General features: G+C 41.7%; 1 pseudogene across 1 annotated transcript in view; it reads left to right on the top strand.

Annotated features, from left to right (window-relative positions):
• The first annotated feature begins 16,406 nt into the window (after positions 1–16,406).
• Positions 16,407–27,534, top strand: part of LOC145793679 (uncharacterized) — a 258,720-nt pseudogene continuing 247,592 nt past the window's right edge. Inside the window, exons 1-3 of the transcript XR_014333911.1 lie at positions 16,407–16,431; positions 17,133–17,137; positions 17,245–17,412. The product of XR_014333911.1 is annotated as an uncharacterized LOC145793679 (transcript). The remainder of the gene's footprint in view (positions 16,432–17,132; positions 17,138–17,244; positions 17,413–27,534) is intronic.

The following is a 27,534-nucleotide window of genomic DNA, read 5'->3' as shown; positions in this document are numbered from 1 at the left end:
TTTTGCAAATCCTGGCTTGGATGCCGAGTCAGTCTTTTGTTTTTGAGTCTGTCTCTTTGTCTTGAGTCAGTCTTTTTCGCTTAAGGGTCTGTCTTGTTGTATCGAGTCAGTCCCCGTTGTATATAGTACCTGGTGATTCTGGGGTTGTTGTCCCGAACACCATTTTGTTTTTTAATTATTATCTGTTTTTGTTTTGAGTCTGTTCCTGCCGAGGGGCCAGTTGCACCAACAAAGCCGATTGAAACAGCTGTTGCTATCTCAAACTTCATGCTTGTTTTCAGCATAAGTGCCAGAGAATTTGATCGGGCCGACAGTACATCTCGCCTGCTCTCCTATCTGCCCAACTCATTGCATTAACCTAAGTTTTTCAAAAAAAAAACTTTTGAACACTGCGGTGATGAAAACGAAGAGGAAGGAATTCCTCGGGTTTTGCAAACGTTTGATCATTTTGAGAGAAAGAAAGGCGTACTAAACCTTTTTTTTATGAATGAAATCATGCTTGTCGGCGTGAGTACTGGGAAGGATCCTGGCCTGATCCAGATTGGTTCCACACTATCTTCGGCGCGAGCGATTTGTCGCTTTCTTAAAAACTTTCAAAAACGAATGTTTTACGCGGCCTTGCGAAGACCTGTGTGGAACCGCTCTTGAGATTGCGCAGCCTAAGATCGCTCTCAGCCTCAAGATTCAACCTATTTGTTTTCCGACTTTGAACCTGTTCAGAACGTTCAGAAAGTTCAACGGACAAACGCCGCGAAAGGCCCATGTGGCCAGTTTTGAAGCAGCCCTCGAGCAAGAGGCACCAAAGCCGAATCGGAAGGAGTAGACCTCGCCGGAAGAAGCTCGTGGAGTAACCGGGATGGGTTCTCCGCAAATCAGTGCAACAGCCGTTCTCCTAGACACAGAAAGGCTTCAATTCAAAAAATCGTTTGGCATGGACTTGCTACACTTTTTACCCTTTGAGAGGCTCGCTGGGTCGAAAACCCGGAAGGGCGGTCCAGGCAAAAGTTAGAGCAAGAGAAAAATACAAAAAAAAGAAGAAAAGCAAAAAAGTGAAAAAAAAAAAAAACAAAAAAAAATGCAAAAAAGAAAAGAAAAGAAAAATGGAAAAAAGAAAGAAAAAAAGAAGAAGAAGAAAATAAATGGAAAATGAAAAGAAGCTCGCAAGGTCGAAAACCCGCATTGGGCGCCTTGGCAAAAGTGAGAGCCAAACAAAGTGAAGGTTAAAATACCCAAGTGTACCTTAACCGGAACTACGTAAGGCTTGATTCCCATGTTTGGGATACGTAGGCAACTTCATCATGAAGTCCAGCCCCCAACGCTTTCATAAGCGCCTCAGTCCATGCAATGGTTTCGATTTCATCCCGAAGTTTAGTCGCCAACGCTTCCAAGGTGACTGTGTCCATATATGTGTTGTGACCGTCTTCGTCATCGCTGTGTCCAAGAGCTCGACCACCGCCAATGAAGACTGTCTGCGGATTGCTGCGGCATCATCCCAAACAAGGGGCAACTTTCCGTTGCCACGAGCCGCCGTGAGCCGCCATTCAAACTAGGGGCAACTTTCCGTTGCCTCCCACCCCCCTTCAAACCAGGGGCAATTTTCCATTGCCTCCGATCCGAGGTTGCGCGTCTCGAAGAATAAGTTCCATGCTTGTTGAGCATCAGCTGTTTGAAAAATAGTTTTTGAAAATTTTTACTGAGGTTGACTATTTTCTCGAAAACTATCCCATTTTTCCAAAACTGGACCATTGTCTTGGACCCAAAAAGGAAAATTTTCAGTGCTTGTAGCCTGACTTGCATGCTTTTCAAATCAAAAATCGAACAAGTACGTTAATCCGACTCTCATTTTGATCAAAACTGTTTTAGTGAAAAGCAAAAACGAAAAGAATGGTTAAAATGATGAACTAGGGGCACAGTTGAGTCAGGCGTTCTGTCTTTCCCCCGTCATCGACGTACTTGCCAGAAGAGCGCTCTACCCGTCAGAAGAAATGGCCGTGAGCTAACGGTGTTGAGCATGAACCCACGCCTTCTTATTCATCCATTAATCACCCCGGGGAGGGACAAAAAAATGAGAGAATGAAGAATAGAGAGGTGTAAGTTGAGAGAAAAGTGAAGAAAAGGGTTTCGAGAGAAAATCCGAGCTTGAGAGTTGAGTGATGTGAGAATCACAAATCAGAAAGGGTGGGAAACAATACCCAGATGAAACTGGCTCCTCGTGATCCGAGGTCCCCCATCTTCGTTTACGCGTCTGTATGTCGTGTCTTTGGTTTTGTTTATCTCAACCTTTGCTTTAGGCCTTTTCCGAGCGTGTCTCGTTGTGTTAGGTCGTATACCTATATTTGAGTCCTCCCCGCTGTGTTCAGTTGTAGGCTCGATATCCCGGTTTGAAAAACCCTCGCTCAATTTCAAAAATCATTTATGCTCAGAATGCTGTGCCATTCTCTACATTTGAACGTGTTTCGACTCCAACCGGTTCCATCTTTGAGGTCCGTCCTGTCAGATTGGGCTGTTTGTTTAGAATTTGCTGTGTGCAGGATGAACCGAATGCTGTGCTAAGGGCTGTATGCAGATTAATCCCCAACAGAGTAAGGGCTGTGTGTCCAAGAATCAGGCAGTGGGCTGCTTGGGTTATTTTGCTGTTGGCTGTTTAATTATCTGATTATTACAGTGCAAGTGTTCAATTTTCAGATAACCAATCAATTTCATCTACATGGAGGTGTGGCATGGTGGAATGCGATGCAATGCATGAGATATGTAAATGTAACACTTTTTAAGCAAAAATCTGTTCATTTAACTATCTTTTCAAATATACAAGTTTTGGAAACAGAAATCTGCCTGCGGCAGTACAAGGTAATCTAACTACCTAACAAAAAGAAAAGTACAAAAAAGAAGAAGATAGCAAAAATCTGCATCCATGTCGAGCACTCCGGGAGGGGGGCCGTCAGTCCGTCCTAGTCCTCTTCCTGGACGAGGGTCCAGGAGCATCATCAGCGTCGTCGTCAGAGCCCGAGCTAGAACCGTCTCCGGTCTCCTCCTCCGATGACTCGGACTCCACCTCTGCCTCCACCTCTGACTCCTCGTCGTCGTCCGGGACTGGAGCTCGCGAGCTGCTCCCGACGTGAGTACGCCCTCCCCTGGTACGGGGAAATATCTTGCCCCCCTCATCTCTTCCCCGAGCAGGGATAGAAGGCCCAGCTGGAGCACCTCCTGCCATGGGAATCTGGAAAGGAGGCTGAAAAAGTACACAAAAGGGAAATGCATCAGTATACTGTAGACAGTTTAACAGTGCAGAATGCAGTGTGTGAGTACAGTGTATGAATGCCGTGAGCAGTTTAACAGTGCAGAATGCAGTATACGAGTACAGTCTGAGAATGCCGTGAGCAGTTTATCAGTACAGAGTACGGTGCAGAATGCAGTGTATGTAGTGTGTCAGATACTGTGAGATCAGTGGATCAGGTGTCATGCCATGCATCAGATTATGTGAAGCAGTGCATGAATGGTTTGAGACCAGTGTCAGAAGGACATACCGGTATGCTGTAGACGGCTAGGAGGTCAAAAGTCCGTTGAAGCATCCCCATCATCGAGGCATTCATCGCCAACGACTGACAGGTGTACCCAGAAGAGGCCTGCAAAATATCAGACGCATCAGTATTCTGTGGAATATCAAGTAAACTGAAATGAAATGACTGTACGAAATGCAGTAGAACATACCGGCGGTAAGTCGGGGACGTCAATGAACTCATGACCAGCAGGTGGAGGGGCGAAGGGGATCTGATAGGTCGACCCACCCTGCCCCTGGAAAGTCAGTACAGCAGGCAGGGCAGGCCAGCCAGCTCCTCGTCCTCCCTGAGCTCCGCCCCTGCCACGGACCCGGGCCCTCCTCGAAGATCCAGCCCCTGCTCCCGCTCCGGCCCCAGCCGCCGATGCCACAGGCCTGGGCCCCTCTGCTCGACGACCACTCAGGGGGCGCATCAGGTACGTCCGCACGTACTCCTGATAGTCTCCAGTGCCTCGGAAGCCGGCCTCCTCCCAGCCGATGGAGTAATCATCCAGCTGCTCAGTGGTGAGCCCCTCGGTCTCCCTCATGTCTGCAGGAGGGGGAACCGGGATTATCTGCTCAGGTAACCCTAGGGTCTGGCGTAGAAAACGCTCCCCCAGGTACCAAGCCCGACAGACCGGGCCCTCAAGCAAAATCCGGAAACGCGAGGTCTCCTCCGCACCAGGGAACCGACCCCGCATCGCAGCTGGCATAGGAGCCCACGGCCGCCATGTGATCTGAAAATGACAGACAGTTTGTTATCTACTGTTATTGAAATATACAGTTGGAAAAGCGAAGCTTAAATGAACTGAAAGTAAAGCATACCTCCGCGGGGGTGATGGTGTCGAAATATCGGCGGAAGAAGCCAAACGTCTCCCGTGGTCGCCGGGTGCATCTCCCGTCGAAACGACTCGAGAAGGGGACGGCCAGGGGAGTCTCCGCAACTGGCACAGGGGCAAGCCTAGGGAAGTAGGCGTAAACCCACAACTGCAAAACAGATGTCAGTATGACCGACAGAATAAAGCAGAAATGGCAAAGCCGTGTGTTGTGCAGTGTATTGTGTGCAGTGTACAGTGTGAGCAGTGTACAGTCAGTGTAAAGCAGAATGTATGTGTGTGCCGTGTGTACAGTATACAGCAAGTGTAAAACAGACTACGGTGTGTGCAGTGTACAAGGTACAGAAAGTACGAGACAGAAATGAAAAAGCGAAGAAGAAATGTACCTCCCAAGCCCGCCAGTAACCTCCAAGTAGCTGGCCGCTGCCGCGCGAAGCCGAGCTCATGTATCCGTAAAGGGTGGCCAGAGCAGCGCCGCCCCAGTCGTAGTGCAAGATGTCCCGGACGTCCACCAGTGCGCTGAGAAGACAGAGAGGCACGGTGTTCGCCCGGTCGGCGAAGATAGTAGTCCCGAACAGGAACATGAGGAAGCCGCGAGCATACCTCTCCTCGTCCTCCGGGGTCATCTGCGCCTCCTCCTCCAACACGGTCTGGACTCGAAACTGGACCTCGAACCAGGAGTATCGGACGAAACCTGGGCGAGCTAGGGGTGGCGCCTCCCCTAGTAGATGGACCTGAGCGGCGGTCCACTCATCCATGTCTGTGTCAAAAGGGATCGGATCCCCCCCTACCCCGATGCCTGTGAGCATCGAGAAATCATGAGGGGTCATCGTCATATCCCCTGCAGCAGAGAAGTGGAAAGAATCGGTGGTGTCCCACCATCTCTCCGCCAGAGCGGCGAGGAGAGGCCTGCATGTGGACAACCTGGAGAGCCCTCGGCAGAAGGTCCCGAAGCCCGCTCGGTCCACGATGCGTCGGACTGCGTCAGGGAGCTCATCATACCACTCCCGCGCACCAGTATTCCCATACCCGCGAATGGTATGGGAACCCTCCTGCAAACAGAAAATAACGGTGGCAAGACAACATTCAAAATGCAGTTTTGAAAGAACAGATATAGCATGCATGCCGGTTTGACAGATTCAGACAAATACTGGGTGCCAGTGTGTGTGTAGTAGAATACAGTGAGTGCAGTGTGTTTGAGTGATTCAGGGCTAGTGCAGTGTGTGTGCATGTGTCAGTCTCAAACAGATATCAGTTGTATGTATGTTTACAGTCAACTACGGTCTACGGCATATCAGATTTTAGCAGTTAAAGAATACAACTAACTATGGCAGGTTTGTATCCTACATTGCATAAAGCAGAAAGAAGAGAGTTACCTCGGAAGTGCCGAAGGAAAGGTGGGAGGTAGGCTCACGCAGCAGTAGCTCAGGCGCCACATGTCTCTCAAAGCTCCGGAACTGACGCAGGCCGTCTGGGGGCAAAACGTGGATCGCAGGCCGGTAGGTCGCCGGGTCGAACGGGCACTCGCTCAGTGGTAAGAGCTCGGCCCCGGGATCCATCTCGTGGTCCGGGGGAGTCCCGCCACGTGGAATGTCGTCCGCCATGTAGAGAATGATGTGAAAATGGCCGAGAAAAGGAAAACCGGGTCGGAATACGAAGAGTCAACCGAAAAGTCAACTCCCGAGAGGGTCGGAAATGGCCGGGAAGGCCGGAATGTGAAAAGGCACGGAAATGAAGAGGAAAGTGAGGGGAACAAACCCCGAAAAGGTAGGAACGCCAAACGAGGCACCGAAACGAAAATGTGATCGGTTGAAAATGTCCGAAACGCGAAAAAAATCGCGAATCCGGCGACGAAACGGGCGTAGAACGCGAAGAAACGGGCGAAAAATGAGAAAGAAACTCTCTAGAGAGAGAGGGCAAGAGTTTTCGGCGGCCAAGGAATGAGAAAATAGGGTTTAAAAACCCTATTTTATAATGCCCGATGTGAAAAGACAAAACTGCCCCGATTCAGCAATTGTTTGCCGGTCAGCAATGTTTTGTGCCGGCCGGCACTTTTTTGTGCCGATGGAATTATTTTTATGCCGGTGGCCTCCCCTTCCGGCCGGTGGTGTTCCCACAGCCTTGTTTAGGCCATTTGAGTTGTTTTGGGTCTTCATAGCTCAAGAAAGTGCAAGAAAGTGCATCTCCGACGCTCAACCGGCCTCCGTTCTGACCGCAGGCCGTGTCTCTAGTGCGTGGCACTCGAATTCGTGCAAGGTGTATCCTTTTTGTATCCTTTTAAATTCAAAAGTTGCCCCATGTGTGTTGCACGAGTTCATCACACTACTTCGGTGCATTACATCGCGCTGTCATGCGCCACACATTTGCATTGTTATGCACGTGTTACATGTGTTGCAACACGCACCCCTTTGCATTGTCGTGCACATTTCTCATGCATCATCATTGCATTTCTATTCCATGCATTGTCATGCATTCCAGAATACGTGCGTTGTTTCGCATTTTAAGCCCATTTACATTCCGTGTGGCATGCGTGTCACACATAGCATCGCGCTGTTTTGCGCATCGCACTGTTTTGTGCATTTCAAACCTCGCGCTGTTCTGCGCATCGCACTGTTTTGTGCATTTCAAACCTCGCGCTGTTCTGCGCGTCGCACTGTTTTGTGCATTTCAAACCTCGCGCTGTTCTGCGCATCGCACTGTTTTGTGCATTTCAAACCTCGCGCTGTTCTGCGCATCGCACTGTTTTGTGCATTTCAAACCACTCGCACTGTTTTGTGCATTTCAAAATCAATCGCGCTATTTTGCGCATCATACCGTCGTGCATATTACGGTCTAGCGAGACCTTAAACACGCACGGTCTGGCGAGACCTTAAACACGTACGGTCTAGGAGACCTTAAATCCTTGGAGGGTGCAAAACCTTTGGCGCATTGATGTGCGTAGTTCGCTCGCATTGTCATGCACATCTTAAGCCGCGTGTTGTCGCGCATTCCATGCAACATGCATTTCATGCATCACATGCATTTCAAAACAAAAAAACAACAAAAAAAAAACAACATGCATTGTCATTGCATTTTGCATCTCGGTCTAGGAGACCTTAAATCCTCTAAAGGTGCAATTCCTTTGGTGTTTGTCGTGCCCGAACGACTTTCGGTAATCTGGTAAAGCCACCTGCCTATGTTTGCGATGAGTTCCTAAAAGACCAACTGGGACGGTGGAAACTAGAGTTCGAACGGCTTATGCCTAGAACGCAAAGGTTCGGGAGTTCCGAGACTAAAGTCTGGTTTAAATACCCAGGGGTTTACCCTCGGCTTGAAATCTGTATGGAAGCCCCATAGGTTGAGGCGGCATGTCTACGCCTCAGTTCTGGATACTGAACCAACCTAGTATATCACCCTGTTGGTAAGATAGGGAAAGTTGCAATCATAGTCATTGCATCATAGTGCATTGTCATGCATTTCCATTATAGCTCGCATGCATCCATTGCATTTTCCCCAGTAGGTCGCATTGCATTGCATTGTCATGCATTTTTGTAAATATCCATTCCATTGCGTATTTGTAGATATTGCATTGTAGATTGCATGCATTCATTGCATCACCTTCCGCCTATGGCTTGCGCCTTTCCAGGTTGAGCTTGGTCTGGTATGTGCCCTTACTTTTCATGTTAAAAAGCAGTTCTGCATGTGTATCACGCCGATTCCACGCTGATATGTTGGTTGAGGGTTGCGGCACCTTTTCTGTGTTACACATGGCCCGTATGTGTACATGCCTTTCCTAGGCAAAATTTGGTTTGGCTTGTATGCCATATCCATTGTATCCATACCCATTCCATTGCATATTTGTAGATATTGCATTGTAGATTACATGCATTCATTGCATCACCTTCCGCCTATGGCTTGCGCCTTTCCATGTTGAGCTTGGTCTGGTATGTGCCCTTACTTTTCATGTTAAAACGCAGTTCTGCATGTGTATCGCGCCGATTCCACGCTGATATGTTGGTTGAGGGTTGCGGCACCTTTTCTGTGTTACACATGGCCCGTATGTGTACATGCCTTTCCTAGGCAAAATTTGGTTTGGCTTGTATGCCATATCCATTGTAAATATCCATTCCATTGCGTATTTGTAGATATTGCATTGTAGATTGCATGCATTCATTGCATCACCTTCCGCCTATGGCTTGCGCCTTTCCAGGTTGAGCTTGGTCTGGTTTGTGCCCTTACTTTTCATGTTAAAACGCAGTTCTGCATGTGTATCGCGCCGATTCCACGCTGATATGTTGGTTGAGGGTTGTGGCACCTTTTCTGTGTTACACATGGCCCGTATGTGTACATGCCTTTCCTAGGCAAAATTTGGTTTGGCTTGTATGCCATATCCATTGTATCCATACCCATTCCATTGCATATTTGTAGATATTGCATTGTAGATTGCATGCACTCATTGCATCACCTTCCGCCTATGGCTTGCGCCTTTCCATGTTGAGCTTGGTCTGGTATGTGCCCTTACTTTTCATGTTAAAACACAGTTCTGCATGTGTATCGCGCCAATTCCACGCTGATATGTTGGTTGAGGGTTGCGGCACCTTTTCTGTGTTACACATGGCTTGTATGCGTACATACCTTTCCTAGGCAAGATTTGGTTTGGCCTGCGTGCCATATCCATTGCCATCTTCCTAGTATATTCACATATTACATTGTAGTGTAATTTTTGCATCCGGCATTAGGATCGTAGTCCTTTCTCCAGCGGGTTGTTTCCCCACTTACGTCAATTCCACCCAATACTTGTTCTTGCGTCTGTCTACAATACTCATAGTTCAGTTGACCGTTCTATGGTAGACAGACTTGTTATCTCCATCAATCTATTTGACATAGGTGTGGTTTCGAACCGCTCGTGATTGGATCACGATTCAAAGGCTTTGCATGTAGCTTGCATTGTTTCAATTACATTGCATCTTCATTTGCATTGTTTATACATTGTTTTGTATATATTGCATTTCGTTTTGCATCCACATTTGCATTGTCATGCATGTTGCTAACCATATTGTACCTGTTAAGTTTGTTTTCTTTACAGGCACGATATTGTATGTACGGTTCATTTGAAGCTGGTGCAACCAGACGAGCCGCACAGGTATTGTATCTCCCGAGTGAGACGTATTGAGAATTCCATAATTCTCTTACATCCTTTCTGCATTGTAGTGTAGTTTGGTATGCTAGCTTAAAACTGTCGCATGTTTGCTTCATTACAGCTTTCTTTGCATGATCATAAGTTATGTCCGGCTCTGTGCATTGTCTTGCATTTTGCCCCTGCCTTCGGGCGCATATCTTGATTGTCTTGCATGTTTGTCTAAGTCTTCGGCCTTGTCAAAAATGGGTCGTCTCTGGGCTTTGACATTCACTCCCGTCATTGTTATGACTTTCGAGTTCTGTCAAAGAGGGGCAACTGTAGACACCCCATTTTTGACCGTCCTCAAGACTTGGACATCACCGTTTGAACACTCGGTGATTATCCATGTTTGTGTTCGTTTGGAGTTCCCGGAGGCCTCGGCTCGCGCGCCTTGCCTCAGGATCTCCGAACTCGACCGTTTAGTGTCTGGTTTCACACCAAACACTTGCATCTTGCCCTTGAGAGGCAGGGTGGGGCTTGTAGACCATCCCCACCCACCACCGGCATTGGCTAGATGCCACCGGCTGGTGTTTGCTGCCACCGGCAATGTAGTTTGCCGGCCGGCACTATTTGTTGCCGGTCAGTACTTTGTTGTGCCGGTCGGCACTATTTTTGGCCAAGATGGCATTTTTGGCCGGCCGATTGCTGTTCATCTCCTTTTGCAGATATTTTTAGACAGCTGTCTTGCTTTTGCATCCCTCCATACACGTGTATGGAGGGATCTCCCTCTTGTAAGGCTTGTCTTGTAAGCTTTACAAGAGATATAGAGAGAGTCTCTCTCTTGGGGCAAAAAAGGAGAGCTTTTAGACATTTTTAGAGAGGAAAATATAGACCAAGCTCTGGTTTTTCTAGGGTTAGGGTTAGATATACATTTTCTATCTCTCTTTCCCTCTCTTTTGTTCACTAGGTGCTTTGTGTCTTACTATTGCACACAAACACCTAGTGTTTCACCTTCCCCTTGGAGCTGAGGTTCTAAAGGGTTTGTTTTGAAGTTTTGGTGCTGGTTTCAAGCCAAATGAGGCCATTGGAGCACCATTTGTGAAGAGGTCATCAAGGGTGAGAATCTAGTCCCATTTTTCCCCTTTTTTGCATTGATTTTATACCTATCTTAGAGCTGTTTTTGTGCTTATTGTATAACATAAAAAAGTTCTGTTTTTAGACCCTCTTTATTGTTTATTAAGAGTGTTTTGTTGTTTGAGGGTTGTTGACCACCCTTAGGCCTTAAAAGGCCTCATTTTGAGCCATTTTGTGCTAGCTCCGGGATTTTGGTGTTGAGGTCTCTTCACCACTGAAATCTTGAGGGATTTCAGTGGTGAAGATGATGCTTTGAAGTCCCAAGAAGGAGAGGGCCACCCCCTCTCCTTGTTGTCCTTGAAAAGGGCATGTTTTGGCCTCTTAAGGAAGTCTATGCTTGAGTGTGTGTTGAGCATGTTTGGGCTGTTTTTCATGCTTATATATCCATGATATAACATGATTTTGAGTTGGTTTTGGAACTCCATGCATGCTTAGCATAGTTGCCATGTAATGCCTTATTTGTGTCTTAACATGTTCTAGGTTGTTAGCCTTTGTTGGAGCATGTTTTAGGCTTACATTTGTGAAGATTATGTGCTTATTTTGCCATGTTTTAGATCTTTCCATAAGTATTTGGGTTGATTTTAGCATGCATTATATAGCTCCTTTGTATTTGGGCTTGTTGGCCTTGAGTGTGTGCATGTGTAGCATGCCATCTTTGCATTGTTTTGATGATTTGGAATCATTCTATATGCCATTTCAGTCCCATTTCCATGCTTGTTGGATTGCCTTGCATGTCTCTTTAATGCCCCATAAGCTTGTGTAGTAATGATCCATGTTTTGGTGCTTATTCATGCTTTTGTTTTGGCTCATTTGAATGCCATTTAAGTGATCCTTGAGGGTTGTATTAGCATGATTTCAGAGCTTGTGTTGCATGCTTTTAGTCCATGAATGCCTCTTTCAAGTGTGCTTGAATGTTGCTTGATTTGTGCTTAAGTGTTGGTCCTTATGTGCATGTGTGTGTGCATGCCATTTAGCCCTCATCTTATAGCACTATGGCCACTGTTTTAGGCCTTACTAGAGCTGCCTAATTCATGTATAAGACCATCTTTCCATCTATTTGCATTGCCATATGTATGCTTGTATGCTTGCATAAGTACCTTGCCATGCCATGTTGCATTCTTAGCTTGTATGCCCAGGTTGCATTGCATCTTGCATGCATTCCTTGTCCCTTGACTTGGGTGATAGGGATTGAGAGTTTTGTTTGATTGGTTTGCATACATTTGAAATCAAAGTTGCATGTTTGGTTCTTTGGGCCATCATGCACGGAAATGTGTGATTGGTGGTCCGAGAACCGAGGCACATGTCCCTTTGAGTCATTACAATGATAAGAGACATGGTTGGTGCATACATGCCTTGAATTGTGCTACCATGCTTTGCCTTGCCCTCTGTTGCTGTGAGTTGCAGGTTCTGCAGGAATAATCTGCCGACCGGCAGTGTGATGTGCCGACCGGCAATATTTTCTCTGCCGACAGACTCTATTTTGTGCCGATGGCCATACCACACTGCCGGTGGAAGTTTCATTCAGCCGGTGGTACTCCCCAGTGTCCAGGGATGTAACTCTGAGGTTTTGACAGCCTCCAGAGGAGGAAAGGAAGGAAAACAGAGGCGGTCCATGCATGGTGGCGCGCTTCTCGAGGTGTTTTACTGTTTTTCTTAGTCTATTTAATTTGTTAATTAAATTAGGCAATTTGTAACATTAATTAGCTTACGTAGTTAATCAATTTGTAATATTTATTCGGTCCCTCCGAGCGAGGGCAAATCTGTAATAAGTGTGCGTGAGTGTGTGTATGTCTTCCAACCTCACTTCTTTCTTCCCTTTTATTTACCTGCTTATGATGGTAGATTAGGGCACGTTTAATTTAGCATACCTTATGCTATGCATGTGTGCATCCATGCATTTGTATTGCATGCATTAGGCTCGGTACATCACGCTAACTGCATTTGTACTTCAATTCACAAATTGACTATGTGCTAGTTGATCGCATTTTCACATGACATGTTTAGGACAGCCGAGCCTATTCTAGCAACATTTTGTATGCGATGCATTAGGCACTTAACATGGACTTGGATCATGCATGTTTGCTAACGAGTTCTTTGTTTTGGCACAGAGTACGATGTAAGTATTTCCGCTTTAGCATATCGCATGAGTGTGAATGTTGCCATGACAGCATGCTTAACATGTGGCTAGATGCTTATGTGTTATAAACTGCTTGAATGCCTGTGGGTGGAGGTTAGATTGTTTGAGTTGGAAAAACTCATTGAAATCCGTGTTTTAGCCTACTTGCGAGTAGCGAATTTCAAAGCATTTTCAAACCAAACGGATATGCAATGTTTATTCCCAAATTAGGCAATCTAGTCTATACTTGTTTGCTGCGCGCATAACATAGTAATACTAGGCTAATAATTGGAATAAGAACACATAGCGTTTTCAAAATTGGATATCATGGTTAGTAGAGGCCGGTCTTCGGACTGGGCGAAAGGGGGTGCTCATAGCTGACCTTCCCCGATCGTACCCAAGCTCCCGAGCCGAGATAACTCCGGTGATGACGGACATGTGGCCTTCGGCACCGAGTCAGGGTTTCCTAAATTTCCCCATTTTAAAATATTTAGGTGGCGACTCTGTATCTGGCAAAGCAGTCCATGTTTGGCACTACTTTTTCAAAAATCTGTTTCTCAAAACGATTTGCCAGATTTGGACTCTTTGGTTCAGATTAAGAACCGTGACACAAAATCGAGTTCGAACTGTAGTATTGAGGCCCCCCGCGGGCGCGTCTACAGTTTCCCAGCATGTTTTCCCTAGATGTTTTCCAGCATGTTTTCCCCAGATCATTTGCATTCATGTAAAGCTTGTTTTTAAGAGTACATTCAATAGACTTTGCCATGTGTTTGTAGGACTTGGACCTTTGCCTTGATCCCGACGTCCCAAGAACTATGTGAGTGGTATTTCTAATAAAGCTATGTTATAACGTTTTGTTAAAGCTTCACTTTGCTTGTTTTGAAAAGTATTGTTAAGCATGAATGATGATCCCTATTTTGTATATCAAGTATTAGCCTTGTTTTGGATGACATTCTTGGAAAGTCCGTACGTGCTAGGGGACTCTAAACTTTTGTAGCACAAGTCCTCCCATGCTAGGGGACTCTAAACTTTTGTAGCATAAGTCCTCCCATGCTAGGGGACTTTAAGCCCATGTAGCATCATGTTTGAGAGATATTTGTCATCGACGGTCTATGAACGGATGGCCCCACCGACGGTCTATGAACGGGTGGATTTGTCACCGACGGTCTATGAACGGGTGGGTTTGTTTTGTTAGGAATGTCATCACCCCATCTATTATGTAGATGTTATTAAACATCCCAAGAAGATTTGAAAGACCAAGATTTGATTGATGAACTTGATTCATCCCATGTTTTGAACAAGCTACGATATACGTATTGTTTTGACAAGGACCTCGGGAATCATTCATTTAACCCCTTTATTACTTATACCATTCATTGAGTATCCAAGCTCACCCTCCCTATGTATATATGTAGGTAACAAGCAAGAAGTCGGCTACGCTGAGATGTGTGTTTTGTATGCATGTTATGTCGGCAGTGAGGATGTCGGCAATCTGGAAGATTATGTTCCTTGACCCGTATTTCATGTATTTTGTTTATGCCGGCTTGTGGAGCCCTTTTGTTAAGATGTAATATGTATTTTTGTACTTTATTTTATTTGTATCCAAGTTGTAAAGTTATGTAAAGACGTATGCCATTCCATCTGACTTATGCACTGCTCTTATGGACTAACTAGACTTGTATATATTGCTTCTGCACTTGTGAGCCCCATATATTTATGCTCTGATTATGTGTGAATTTTGAAAGTTGGCCTTCGGTAATCTCGGATTACTGGCCATCACGGCACCAAACGACTAGGGGCGGTTTGGGGTCGTGACATCAAAGAATTCATGATTTTACTAAAACAATTAGTATAGACAACTAGGAATATCATATATTCATAAGGCTATTTACTTGTGAAATTATATTTGTTTTTACCAATAGTATTCAAGAACGATTTATAAATAATAAAAAGAAATTAATTGCACAACCAAATTGGAGATCAATTGATTACTAATTGTTTGGCTACATATTTTGATAGTAATAATAGTGAGATGATTATGTAGAATTTTATGTATTTACATTTTTGGGGGGGTAAAAAATATCAGTATGAATGTATTAAAGTTTTCATTTTTTTAAAAAAAAATTTGAGAATTGAAATTAAAGGTTTTTCTATATAAAATCCAACTTGTACTATATTTTAGTCTTAAAGATATTCTACAAATTTAAGAAGATCATGTAATTATGCAAAAGATTAAAAAAAAAATTATTTAAAAAAAAACAATTTTTAATGTAATGTGTTAAAGTTTTCATTTTTTTTTATTCAAAAATTGAAATTAAAGGTTTTTCTATATAAAATCAAACTTGTACCAGATTTAAGTCTTAAAGATAAATCTAAAAAGATCATGTAATTTTGCTAAAGATAAAAAACTTATCTTAAAAGACAATTTTTAATGTACCGCTAAGGCAACGAAACTTATATTTAATGAGAAAATCTAGATAATTAGAGTACTTATATTTATGAGAAAATCTAGATAATTAGAGAAATGTAGTTTTATTATTGGTTTTGCAAAATGCAACATAGAATACGGTAAATTACACTATTAATTCCTATAGTGTTAAATTAATTTTCATAATTTTAATTTGAATAATTTAATTTTTATATTTTTAATTTTATTACAACGTGATCCTTCTATCACTCATCGTTAGAATTTGAAATGGAAAAATACCATGTGAAAATTAGAGAGATCAAAGTAGAATTCAATATAGTTTGTTTTTAATTTCATTTTAGTTTTTCTAACTTTGCATGTATTTTTTTTCGTTTAAAATGTTAACAGCGCGACACATAATAAAGGGAGCACATTATAACAAAATTGAAAAACAAATTGAATCTATAAGAACTAAAGTGAAGTTTCACTAAAATTAAAATGCTAGTATAGTTTACCGTAATAAAATAAAGGATTATGCTATGGTGCATACCCTTAACCATTAAAAAGTATGTGTTATACGTAAATTACGATATGTGTAATTGAATTTTTTAGGTTGTGTTTGATTTATAGATTTGGAAAACAAAAATAGATAAAATGTTAATAAAATATACTTATTTTTATATATATTTCACACACTTTTTTCATTTTTTCTTTTAAATTTCTATCTAAATCCATGAATCAAATACAACATTAAAGTATTAATTAAAAATAATAATCATAACTAAACACCACATAAATATAACTAAACACTTTTTAAATTATAATCAAAATAATATTATAACTAATATTATAATAAGTCATAAATAATATCATAATATATATAATTAAGTCATAATTAATATCACAATATGTTATAATTAAATATTGTATATGTCATAACCAGAACGTGTGGCACAATTCAAGAGACATTTGAGATTAAGGTTTTAACTTATGAAAAGGCAACACGTGTCCCTATATCCTAGAGGAGGGCTTCACACTTGGCATTTAATTTTCCAAAAAAATTAGGGTCTAGAATTTACCTAGATGAGTTATATGTATTAGAGATTAAATTGGTGAAATGTATGATTCCTGACTAAAATAAATTTAAGGATTTAGTTTTTTTTCTGTTAAATTAGACTAGACAGTTGGGATTTCTTATCGATAAGAATTATTAAATGAAAATTTTTTATCAATAAGAATCATTAAATTGAAATTTTTTATCGATAAAAATCTTTGAAAATATGGCCCAATTAATTTTTTTTACTAGTAAACATATTCCATTTAATAACTCTTACTAATAAGATATTTCAACTATCTAATCAATTAAAATTTTAAATGGAGACAAATTATTCCTAAATTTAAATTATTGATTCTTCAATAAATTCTGAATAAATAAATATAAAATTATATATATATATATATATATAAAGTATTAATTAATTTCACGATAAATTACAAATATATCTCTTGAGATTTGCTTAAAATATGAATTGCCCCGTGGTTTGAAAAATTACAAATATCTCCCGGTCATAATTTTTTATTCAACAGAATTAATTGAAAAAGTAAAATTTCAATAATTTTTACAAACCACGGAAAACTTTTCTACTCAATTCTACTAAATAATTTTTACAAAGTAGAATTTTTTATTCAATAGAATTAATTTTCTACTCAATTCAAAACTCTTCACTAAACAAATTTTCCACACTCAAATTATAATTTTAAAACTCACAAACTCAAAATACAACTCATACTGTCAAATCATATTTACAAAACTCTACCAAACGCAACTAAAGATTCTCTCCTTGTGTTTTTTACTTAACTCCCTCCTTGCAACGGTTAAGATTCATGTAAAGATAATCTAACGGCTCAAATTACTTTATTAAAAAAAATTAAAAATTAAAAAATAATTTTTTTAGAATGAACTAAACCATTAAATTTTATTAAGATAAATCTTGATAATTACAAAGAGGAAGTGAAGTAGAGAAAGAAAGGGGAGGATCCTTCCTCGAATTCGTGACCCACAAATAACTTCTCGGTGAGTAGTCTGTTTATTTCGCTGTACGATGGAGGCACGTGTAGTTCCACACTTCCAAGTCGTCCTCGCTTTCGAATGAAAACCGTAAAAACTTTGAAAATCAAATAGCTATCTCATCTCACATCACAACACTCAAATTTAAGTCTCAAAGCTTCACTCCGACAATTCAACTCCAAATCAACCCTCGAAACCCACTCAGAGCTTCAATTTCAGTGACTCTCTTTCTCTCTCTATATGTATATACATATGATGATGTGTTATATGTATGCAATTTGTTTTTGAAGATCAACACGACATTTTTGTGATTCGAACCCTAAATTCAACCAATTCGAGCTGTTTGATCTGCATTTGGTTTAAATTTTTAGAAATTTTGTTCTACTTTTTATTTTTTTTGTCAATTCGGGGCTTTGGGCATAGGAAATTAAATGTACATTTCTTTCAAGCAATGCGAAATTGCTTTGTTCTTGGTCTTTATTAGTTTAGATCTAGTTTGGTTGCTAAGAAAATTTGAGAATTGAATCATGTACTTATGAAGCACCCCTGAGAGTATTTTTGAGGAGAAGCAACATATAGAAAGGTGCTAACAAACAATTTTACTGTCACTGAGCCTTACACAATCTTTTGTCGTAATTTTGTTGATATTTAATTTTGTGGGAGCAAATCAATTAATTAAAATGCTTTTAATTTTTAATTTTTTTGTATTTCCATGATGGGTTACATGGGTAACTCAAATTTGTTTATTTCATCATTCTTTTGGCTGTGCTTTTTGGGATAAAATTCAACAATTCCAAAGTAGTGACAAATTTGATTAAAGAATTTGGAGAACACTCACTAACCATTTCTTTATGTTGATTGAATATGTTCAGTAAATGAGATTAAACCTATGTTACAACGGACTCTTCAAAATAAATCAAATACCTGTGTCGGAGACCCAACACTCGGACACGGGTATGACATATGTGTTGGATGCATTTCATTGGACACTTCTTATATAATTGTATTTAACACTATTTGTATATATGTACATATTATTTGCTGTATAATTATTATAAATATCTTTTTGATACTTTAAGTTACATATAACACTATTTTATTTCACTTATTTGATTAAAAATATAAAAATATTACATTTTTTTGCCAAGTCTATGTACCATTGAATTTATGGTTTGATGAGTCCGACCTCTAGGTACATACCCAAAAACGACATGGATGCCCGAGTTCATGTAACATAGGATTAAACTAAGGTAAACATTGGTCTTGGTGACCTAATTTTAATTGATTTGTATAAATATATGAACTTCAGATTTCTTATATGAATTCTATTACTTACTTCGTACAGTGACTAATCCACATTACATTCAAAATTCTATCTCGTTGCTACTGATAATGTTGAGTCATATAAACAAACTCATGGTTAGGCCAAAGCCAAATGCTTAGTAGTCTATTTTACTGTTGTGCTAGATGATTGCATTGTTTCTACATTTTATGATTTTTCGTCGTGGAAATTTTCCCATTTCGGTCAATTTTTGCATGTCTTTGCTGCTTGTTTAGATGCTTATGAGAAATTGTTTGGTGCTTTGCACAAAATTAACTGGCTAGTTGTTGACATAGGAACTCTGGTATAATTTATGTTATTTACAGTTATCTTTTCATTGATGTTGTCGTATCCCAGTTCTATTTATCTGAAATTAGGAGCCACTCTTCTCTTAATCTTGATTTACAAATTGTTATTTTAATCATATCAATTATAAAAAATTACATTATGTACAATAGTTTTCATTTTTCATTTCCTTTTTTGGTAAAGATTTCATAACTATTAACGTTGAGTGTCATTGGATGGGCAGACCCAAATGGACAATGGTGTTGGGAGAATAGAAACTTCTGTTGGAGGGGAACTAAGTTCATGTGAATCTGATAGAAATCAAGAGCCATAAAAGGGGATGCTATTTGAGTCGGAAGAAGCTACAAGAACATTCTATGATGAATATGCCACTCATGTAGGATTTGAAACTCGTATTTTATCTTCCCAAAAGTCAGAGTGTGATGGGTCAATTATTTCACGTGGGCTTGGATGTCGAGCAAGTCCTAATAATAAAAAATTTGAGAGAGTTACACTTCAAAAGTGAGACAGACGACGAGAAGGTTGTACGACAATGATTTTAGTGAAAAAAGAGAAACCTAGAAGGTGGGTTGTCAGAAAATTTGTGAGGGACCACAATCATCCTTTGGTTGTTTAATTGCTAAATAGACACTTTTGTAACTAAACTGAAATGTTTGCCCCACATAAAGTTTTTAATATTTAGTTCAATAGTAAAATCTTGGCCTAATAACCTTGAGGATATGGGTTTAAGTCTCGGGCAACTACTTTGTGCACTATGCCAAAGATTTGACGTGTACCCTGTCACGACCCCAAACCGCCCCTAGTAGGATGGTGCCGTGATGGCTAGTAATCCGAGATTACCGAAGGCCAATTTTCAAAATCCACACACAACAGAGTATAAATGTATGGGCTCACAAGTACGGAAGCAATACATACAAATCAGATTAGTCCATAAGAGCTGTGCGTAAGTCAAATGAAATGGCAAACATCTTCACATGGGTTACAACTTAGTACAAATGAAGTAAAGTACTTATTACATCTTGATCAAAAGGCTTCTCAAGCCGACGTGTGCAAAATACAAGTATTACGAGTCGAGAAGCATAATTTTCAAGACTGCCGACGTGAATACAAATCAAGCCGACATAACAAAAATCCAAAACAAGCTCGCGAATCACATCTAGGCATCACCGCCTTCTTGCTCATCACCTACATATATATAGAGAGGGTGAGCTTGGATACTCAGTGAATGATATAAATAATAAAGGGTTTGCATGAATAATAGCCGAAGTCCTTTCAAAACGATACATATCAAAACTTTATATAACAAGGGATGGACCTCGTCCATCTAGCAAATCTTCAAAGTTTCAAGGGGTGCTTACTAGCATCAATATATTTCAAATGATGACATTCCGGACAAACAAACCCACGCGGTAAACCGTCAGTGGCAAAACAAGACCAAGCAAGGGAGATATCTCAAACAATGGTGCAGTTGCATTATAGTCCCCTGGCACTAAGGACTTTCAAAACAAGATGTGCAGTTGCATTATAGTCCCCTGGCACTAAGGACTTTCAAAACAAGATGTGCAGTTGCATTATAGTCCCCTGGCACTAAGGACTTTCGAAACAAGATGTGCAGTTACATTATAGTCCCCTGGCACTAAGGACTTTCGAAAATGTCATCAAAACAATATAATACTTGATATACAAAATAGGGACAATCATTCATGCTTAACAAATACTTTTCAAAACAAAGCAAAGCAAAGCTCATCAAAACATTAATAACATAGCTTTATTAAAAATACCACTCACATAGTTCTTCAGACGTCGGGGTCAAGGCACAAGTCCGAGTCCTACAAACACATGGCAAAGTCTATTGAACGTACTTTCAAACAAGGTTCACATGCAACCGAATGATCTCGGCGTTCATCAAAACCAAGTTAAATGAAAACAAAACACTGTATTTCATCTCGGGAAAAAATTATGTTGGGCATCAACCAGGTCTTGGCCGAGGTTCCACACCTTCTCGCCGAGGTGTGGCCCCGACGGCCACATTCAAAAGCGAAGTCGGGAAAATCTAGGTCTCCCTTTAAAGAACATGAAGATGGAGGAGATGAAGAACATGCATGCTAAAATCATAACTTGTTACTACAAAGTCTGAGATTTCGTGCTATGAGTTCGAAAACATGGACCTGGGTACCCATACTCAAAGATCTTGTGAGAACAAACACAAAAACATGGTTCTTGATGCAAACTTTCGGATCAAAACAAGACTTTTCTCCAAGAACACAAGAACACTATTTTCTGTTACTAAAACCGACTTTAAATCAATGCAAGGCGTGCGGAACAGGTTCGATCATGCAATGCATCTGAATGAACAATAAGAACAACAAGAGTAGATTAAGATTCCAACCTCAAAACTTGAATCTAACGGTTCAAACTCCAACGATCAAGCTTGGAAGTCTACTCTCTCACTCAAAACTTCTCCTTCTCCTTCCTAGAGTCTCTCTCTCTCTAAAAGACAAGATTTGATACAACAATGACATGTTTTCTCGACAGTCACTGGCTTAATTCTCTGCTGGAACATGTGGCATCAGCTGACTGGCTCTACTCAAAAAGGTGACTGACTGACAAAACAAGACCATGACAAAGTGTGTTCAACAAACTAGACGGCAAGAGCACTCCAGCAAGTGATGATCTTGGCTAAGGACAAAGCTTCGGCAAGTAGGGTAACAATGACATCGGCTTGGAAGGACAACACTTGACTAAGCTGTGCCACACCTTGGCCTAGGTGTGCCACACCTCGGCCTAGGTCATACCATTCCAGGAACAAAATCACTAAGTGCAAGGATCAAGAATCTAGAACGCCCAGATAATAACATCTCGGCCTAGATGATGCACATCTCAGCCTAGGTGACGCACACCTCGGCCTAGATGATGACATCTCGGCCAATATCTCGGGGTGAAGATGGAGGCCAACAGAAGTGGTTCCAAGATAGTTCTAAGTGCGGAAAGGTTCCAAGGTGTCTAGGCTTAAGATGATCTCGGCAACACACCAGGTAAGAACAAAGCATGCAGCAACACTCAAGCAAAACAAGACAAGGTTTGCAAATGCATACAACAAAACAAGATCATACATAAATGTATGCAAGTATGACTAAGTTGAAGTGGGGGTTGTTACATCCTACCCCCCTTAAAGAAGTTTGGTCCCCAAACTTGAGTTACCTTGTTCCAAAAATAATTCTGGATGTCGGACTTTCATTTCCTCTTCCATTTCCCAAGTAGCATCCTCACCGTAATGCTCCTTCCAGTCAACTTTCACCATTGGTATCGACTTGCTTCTCAACTGTTTCACCTGCCTATCGATAATCTGTATCGGCTTCTCTTCGTAGCCTAAATCCGCATTAACTACAATCCCGAAATAGTCGATCACATGCAGTGGATCTCGAATATACTTCCTCAACATCGAAATATGAAACACATTGTGGACTTGGCTCAATTCTGGCGGCAAGGCAAGTCTGTAGGCAGTGAGGTTAACCTTCTCAAGAACTTCAAAAGGCTTGATGTAATGGGGCGCTAACTTACCCTTCTTCCCGAATCTTGTAACTCCTTTCATCGGCGAAATCTTCAGGAATACATGGTCCCCGACTTCAAATTCTAGCTCTCTTCTTCTCTGATCGGCATAACTCTTCTGTCGACTCTGTGCGGTTTTGATTCTTTGTTGAATGAGCTTAATCTTCTCGGTTGTTACTTGAATTAACTCGGGACCAAGCAGTGCTTTGTCTCCTACCTCGGTCCAACATATCGGCGACCTTCACTTCTTTGCATATAATGCTTCATACGGCGCCATGCCAATGCTAGCTTGATAACTGTTGTTGTAGGTGAATTCCACCAATGGCAAATGCACTCCCCAACTTCCTTGGAGGTCTAATACACATAGCCTAAGCATATCTTCAAGTGTCTGAATCGTCTTCTCTGTTTGCCCATCAGTCTGGGGATGAAAAACTGTGCTAAACCTCAACTCGGCTCCGAAAGCTCTTTGTAGGCTCTGCCAAAATCTGGAAACAAACTTCGGATCTCGGTCCGACACAATTGACATCGGCACTCCATGAAATCTAACAATCTCATTCGTATACAACAAAGCAAGTTTATCGGCGTTGAAGGTGGTCTTAACAGGCAAGAAGTCCGCTGACTTAGTTAGTCTATCCACGATGACCCAAATCGAATCCATACCCTTTTGCGTCTTCAGCAAACCAACCACAAAGTCCATGGAGATGTGTTCCCATTTCCATTCAGGAATCGGCAAAGGTTGAAGAAGTCCTGCTGGCCTTTGATGTTCTGCTTTCACTTGTTAACAATACAGACACTGGGACACGAACTCGGCTATTTCTCCTTTTATATTCGGCCACCAAAACGTCTGCTTCACATCCTGATACATCTTGGTGTTCCCTGGGTGAACAGCAAACTTGGAACCATGAGTTTCCTGCAAAATTTTTCTTTTCAACTCTGGGATGTCGGCCACACACAATCTTCCTTCAAACTTGAGCACTTGATTTTCTATGGTGTACCCTGATCTCGGCTTTGTGATAATCTCATCAGCTACCTTCTTGAAGAATTCATCCTCCATCTGTCTTGTCTTTACTTCCTCAACGATAGTCGGCTCCACTGAGATCGTCGTTAGACATGCCAAATTTCCAACCATCTTTCTGCTCAAAGCGTCGGCTACGGTGTTAGCTTTACCTGGGTGATATTGAATTTGCATGTCGTAGTCTTTCAACAACTCAAGCCATCTTCTCTGCCTCATATTCAATTCTTTCTGAGTGAACAAGTACTTTCAATTCTTATGATCTGTAAAAACCTGACAAGAAGCTCCATACAAGTAGTGACGCCAAATCTTTATAGCAAATACCACGGCCGCTAGTTCTAAATCATGGGTAGGATAATTCTTTTCGTGTGGCTTCAACTGACGAGATGCATATGCTATGACCTTACTTTTTTGCATTAATACACAACCCAAACCGTTATGCGAAGCATCACCATAAACTTGAAACTCTTCATTACCTGATGGCAGTACAAGGATTGGTGCTGTGACTAGCCTCATCTTCAACTCTTGGAAAGCTACTTCCCTATCCTCAGTCTATTCGTAAGCCACTCCCTTCTTAGTCAGTTGTGTCAACGGGATTGCAATCCTTGAGAAATCCTTCACGAACTTTTTGTAATAACCTGCCAATCCCAAAAAAACTACGAACCTCGGACACATTAGTCGGCCTCGGCCAATTCACAACGGCTTCAATTTTACTAGGATCGACCGAAATACCATCGTTATCAATTACATGGCCCAAAAATGAAATAGTGGAAAGCCAAAACTCACACTTGTTGAACTTAGCATACAATTTCCGATCCCTCAAAGTCCGTAAGGTAAGTCTCAAATGATCCTCATGTTCAGCTTTGCTCTTAGAGTAGATCAATATATCATCGATGAAGACAACTACAAACTCATCTAGATATGGCTTAAAGACTCTGTTCATCAAATCCATAAATGCCGCAGGGGCATTGGTCACTCCAAAAGGCATTACTAAAAACTCGTAGTGGCCATACCTCGTCCGAAAAGCGATTTTCTCAACATCCTCGGCTTTAACCTTAAGCTGATAATAACCCGACCTAAGGTCAATTTTGGAAAAGACTCGTGCTCCTTGCAACTGATCAAACAAATCATCTATCCTCGGTAATGGGTACTTATTCTTAATGGTTACCTTATTCAGTTCCCGGTAATCAATACAAAGACGAAGTGTACTATCCTTCTTCTTAACAAACAAGACGGGTGCTCCCCAAGGTGAAGTGCTCGGCCTAATAAAGCCCTTATCTAACAACTCTTGTAGTTGAAGTTTCAATTCCTTAAGCTCGGCGGGGGCCATCCTATAGGGTGTTTTAGAGATGGGCTGGGGTTCCCGGCATGACGTCAATAATAAATTCTACCTCTCTATCGACTAAGTGACCAGGCAAATCATTTGGAAAGACGTCGGGGAATTCATTAACAACTGGGACGTCGACTAACTCAATACTTCCATTCAGATTACTTAGTACACTACACAAATAACCTTGACACCCTTTTTGGATCAACCTATAGGCTTTCATGGACGAGATTAAGTAAGGTGGGGATACTACTCCCTTACCCTGAAACGTGACCTCAGCTAGGTTCGGGGGTTTTAACATGACACTTTTAGAAACACAATTTATGGATGCGTGATTTGCCACTAACCAATCCATCCCCAATATAACATCAAAATGAGTTATGTCCAATGGCATTAAATTAGCTAACAATTCAACATTCCCAATCACAACAACACATGCTTGATAGATGGATGCAACATTCATAGATCTCCCAGATGGAGTAGATACAGATAACACATAATCAAGGGGTTCTAGTTTCCTATTAATCTTCTCGGCAAACTTAGCAGAAACGAATGAATGCGTAGAACCCGAATCAATCAATATATATGTATTTTGAGAGCAAATTGGGAGTGTACCTGACACCATTGTCTCAGCATTCTGAGTGTCTCCTGGTACTAGTGCAAAAACTCTGCCTTGCCTCATCTGTCCTTTCCCAACGTTACCTTTCTGTACGAAACCCGAGGTATTCTCATCCTTCTTACTATCGTCAGCCTTTGTTTTAGGACAGTCCCTCACATAATGACCTATTTCACCACACTCATAACAAGCTCCAGACGCTCGACGACAGACCCCGAAATGTGGCTTCCCACAACTAGAACATGTCGGCTTAGTACCACTTTCCTGCCTTGGGTTGCTCGAACTGCCAATATTCGCTTTCTTCTTGGTACCAAATTGTGCTCGGCGATTGTAATAATTCTGTCTCTTCCTCTGGCTCTCTCCCGAACTCTGGTATCTGTTCAAGTTAGCTTCGGCCAGAATGGCTTTGTCCAATACTCTGACATAAGTCGGCATGTTGAGCATTTTAACTCAGTCTTGTATCAGTCCACACAGCCCACTTTCAAACTTCCTAGCCTTCATATATTCATCGTTGACCATGTGGGGTGCATACCTTGCCAACTTGGTAAAGGCGCGGTCGTATTCAGCCACTGTTCTACTACCTTGCGTCAAAGTCTGAAATTCAGTAGTCTTGCGATCTTGAACACTTAGGGGAAAATGCTTGGTGTAAAACAACTCCAAAAATCGGGTCCAGGTCAAGTTTGGATTGCCTTCTCGAACCATCATCCACCATCTGAGAGCGTCGTCATCTAGGGTAAAGGCTGCTAATGTCACATTCTGGGTGTCGATGCTGGGAAAGATCTTGAACAGCTTCTCCATTTCCAAAACCCATGCTTCGGCTTTCATCGACTCTATACCCCTTGGAATCTCGGTGGCTTCATTTTCTTGAACTCTCTGATCAAGGCTATCATGCCGTCCCTATATAAGGCTGACTGTAGGAGCACTTGTGGTACTGGAGGAGGTGGAGGTGGAGGCGGAACTGCATTTCGGCCGTTTGTCTGCTCGGCCTGAGTTGAAGCAGCGCTAGCGTACTGTTGTCTTGTCTGCCTTAACTCGTGGGCCAAACCTTCAACTAACCTTTCCAGTCTGTCTACTCTGTCCTCAGACTGATCTCGGCCAACTGGAGGTCTACCTCTCCTCAAGATGCTATGAGTATGCAAAATGTGACTTTAAAACAAAATGAACAAATAAACAAGTAGGCAAGTAACAATTAAGCATGTCGAGACGATGCACACCTTCTCCAAATAGCAAGCAATATGATGCAACCCTACCATCCTTCTAAGGGAAAATCCTATGCTCTTTAGGACTCAAAGTGTGTGAATAACGTATACTAAGGAACTTGTGCTTTGATACCATTCTGTCACAACCCCAAACCGCCCCTAGTAGGATGGTGCCGTGATGGCCAGTAATCTGAGATTACCGATGGCCAATTTTCAAAATCCACACACAACAGAGTATAAATGTATGGGGCTCACAAGTACGGAAGCAATACATACAAATCAGATTAGTCCATAAGAGCTGTGCGTAAGTCAAATGAAATGGCAAACATCTTCACATGGGTTACAGCTTAGTACAAATGAAGTAAAGTACTTATTACATCTTGATCAAAAGGCTTCTCAAGCCGACGTGTGCAAAATACAAGTATTACAAGTCGAGAAGCATAATTTTCAAGACTGCCGACGTGAATACAAATCAAGCCGACATAACAAAAATCCAAAACAAGCTCGCGAATCACATCTAGGCGTCACCGCCTTCTTGCTCATCACCTACATATATATAGAGAGGGTGAGCTTGGATACTCAGTGAATGATATAAATAATAAAAGGTTTGCATGAATAATAGCCGAAGTCTATTCAAAACGATACATATCAAAACTTTATATAACAAGGGATGTACCTCGTCCATCTAGCAAATCTTCAAAGTTTCAAGGGGTGCTTACTAGCATCAATATATTTCAAATGATGACATTCCGGACAAACAAACCCACGCGGTAAACCGTCAGTGGCAAAACAAGATCAAGCAAGGGAGATATCTCAAACAATGGTGCAGTTGCATTATAGTCCCCTGGCACTAAGGACTTTCAAAACAAGATGTGCAGTTGCATTATAGTCCCCTGGCACTAAGGACTTTCAAAACAAGATGTGCAGTTGCATTATAGTCCCCTGGCACTAAGGACTTTCGAAACAAGATGTGCAGTTGCATTATAGTCCCCTGGCACTAAGGACTTTCG

Source organism: Camellia sinensis, chromosome 6, assembly GCF_055761805.1.
Source record: "Camellia sinensis isolate YWXY chromosome 6, ASM5576180v1, whole genome shotgun sequence".
Lineage (NCBI taxonomy): Eukaryota > Viridiplantae > Streptophyta > Magnoliopsida > Ericales > Theaceae > Camellia > Camellia sinensis.
The sequence above is the reverse complement of the archived record's forward strand: the minus strand, read 5'-3'. Positions and strand labels throughout refer to the sequence as shown.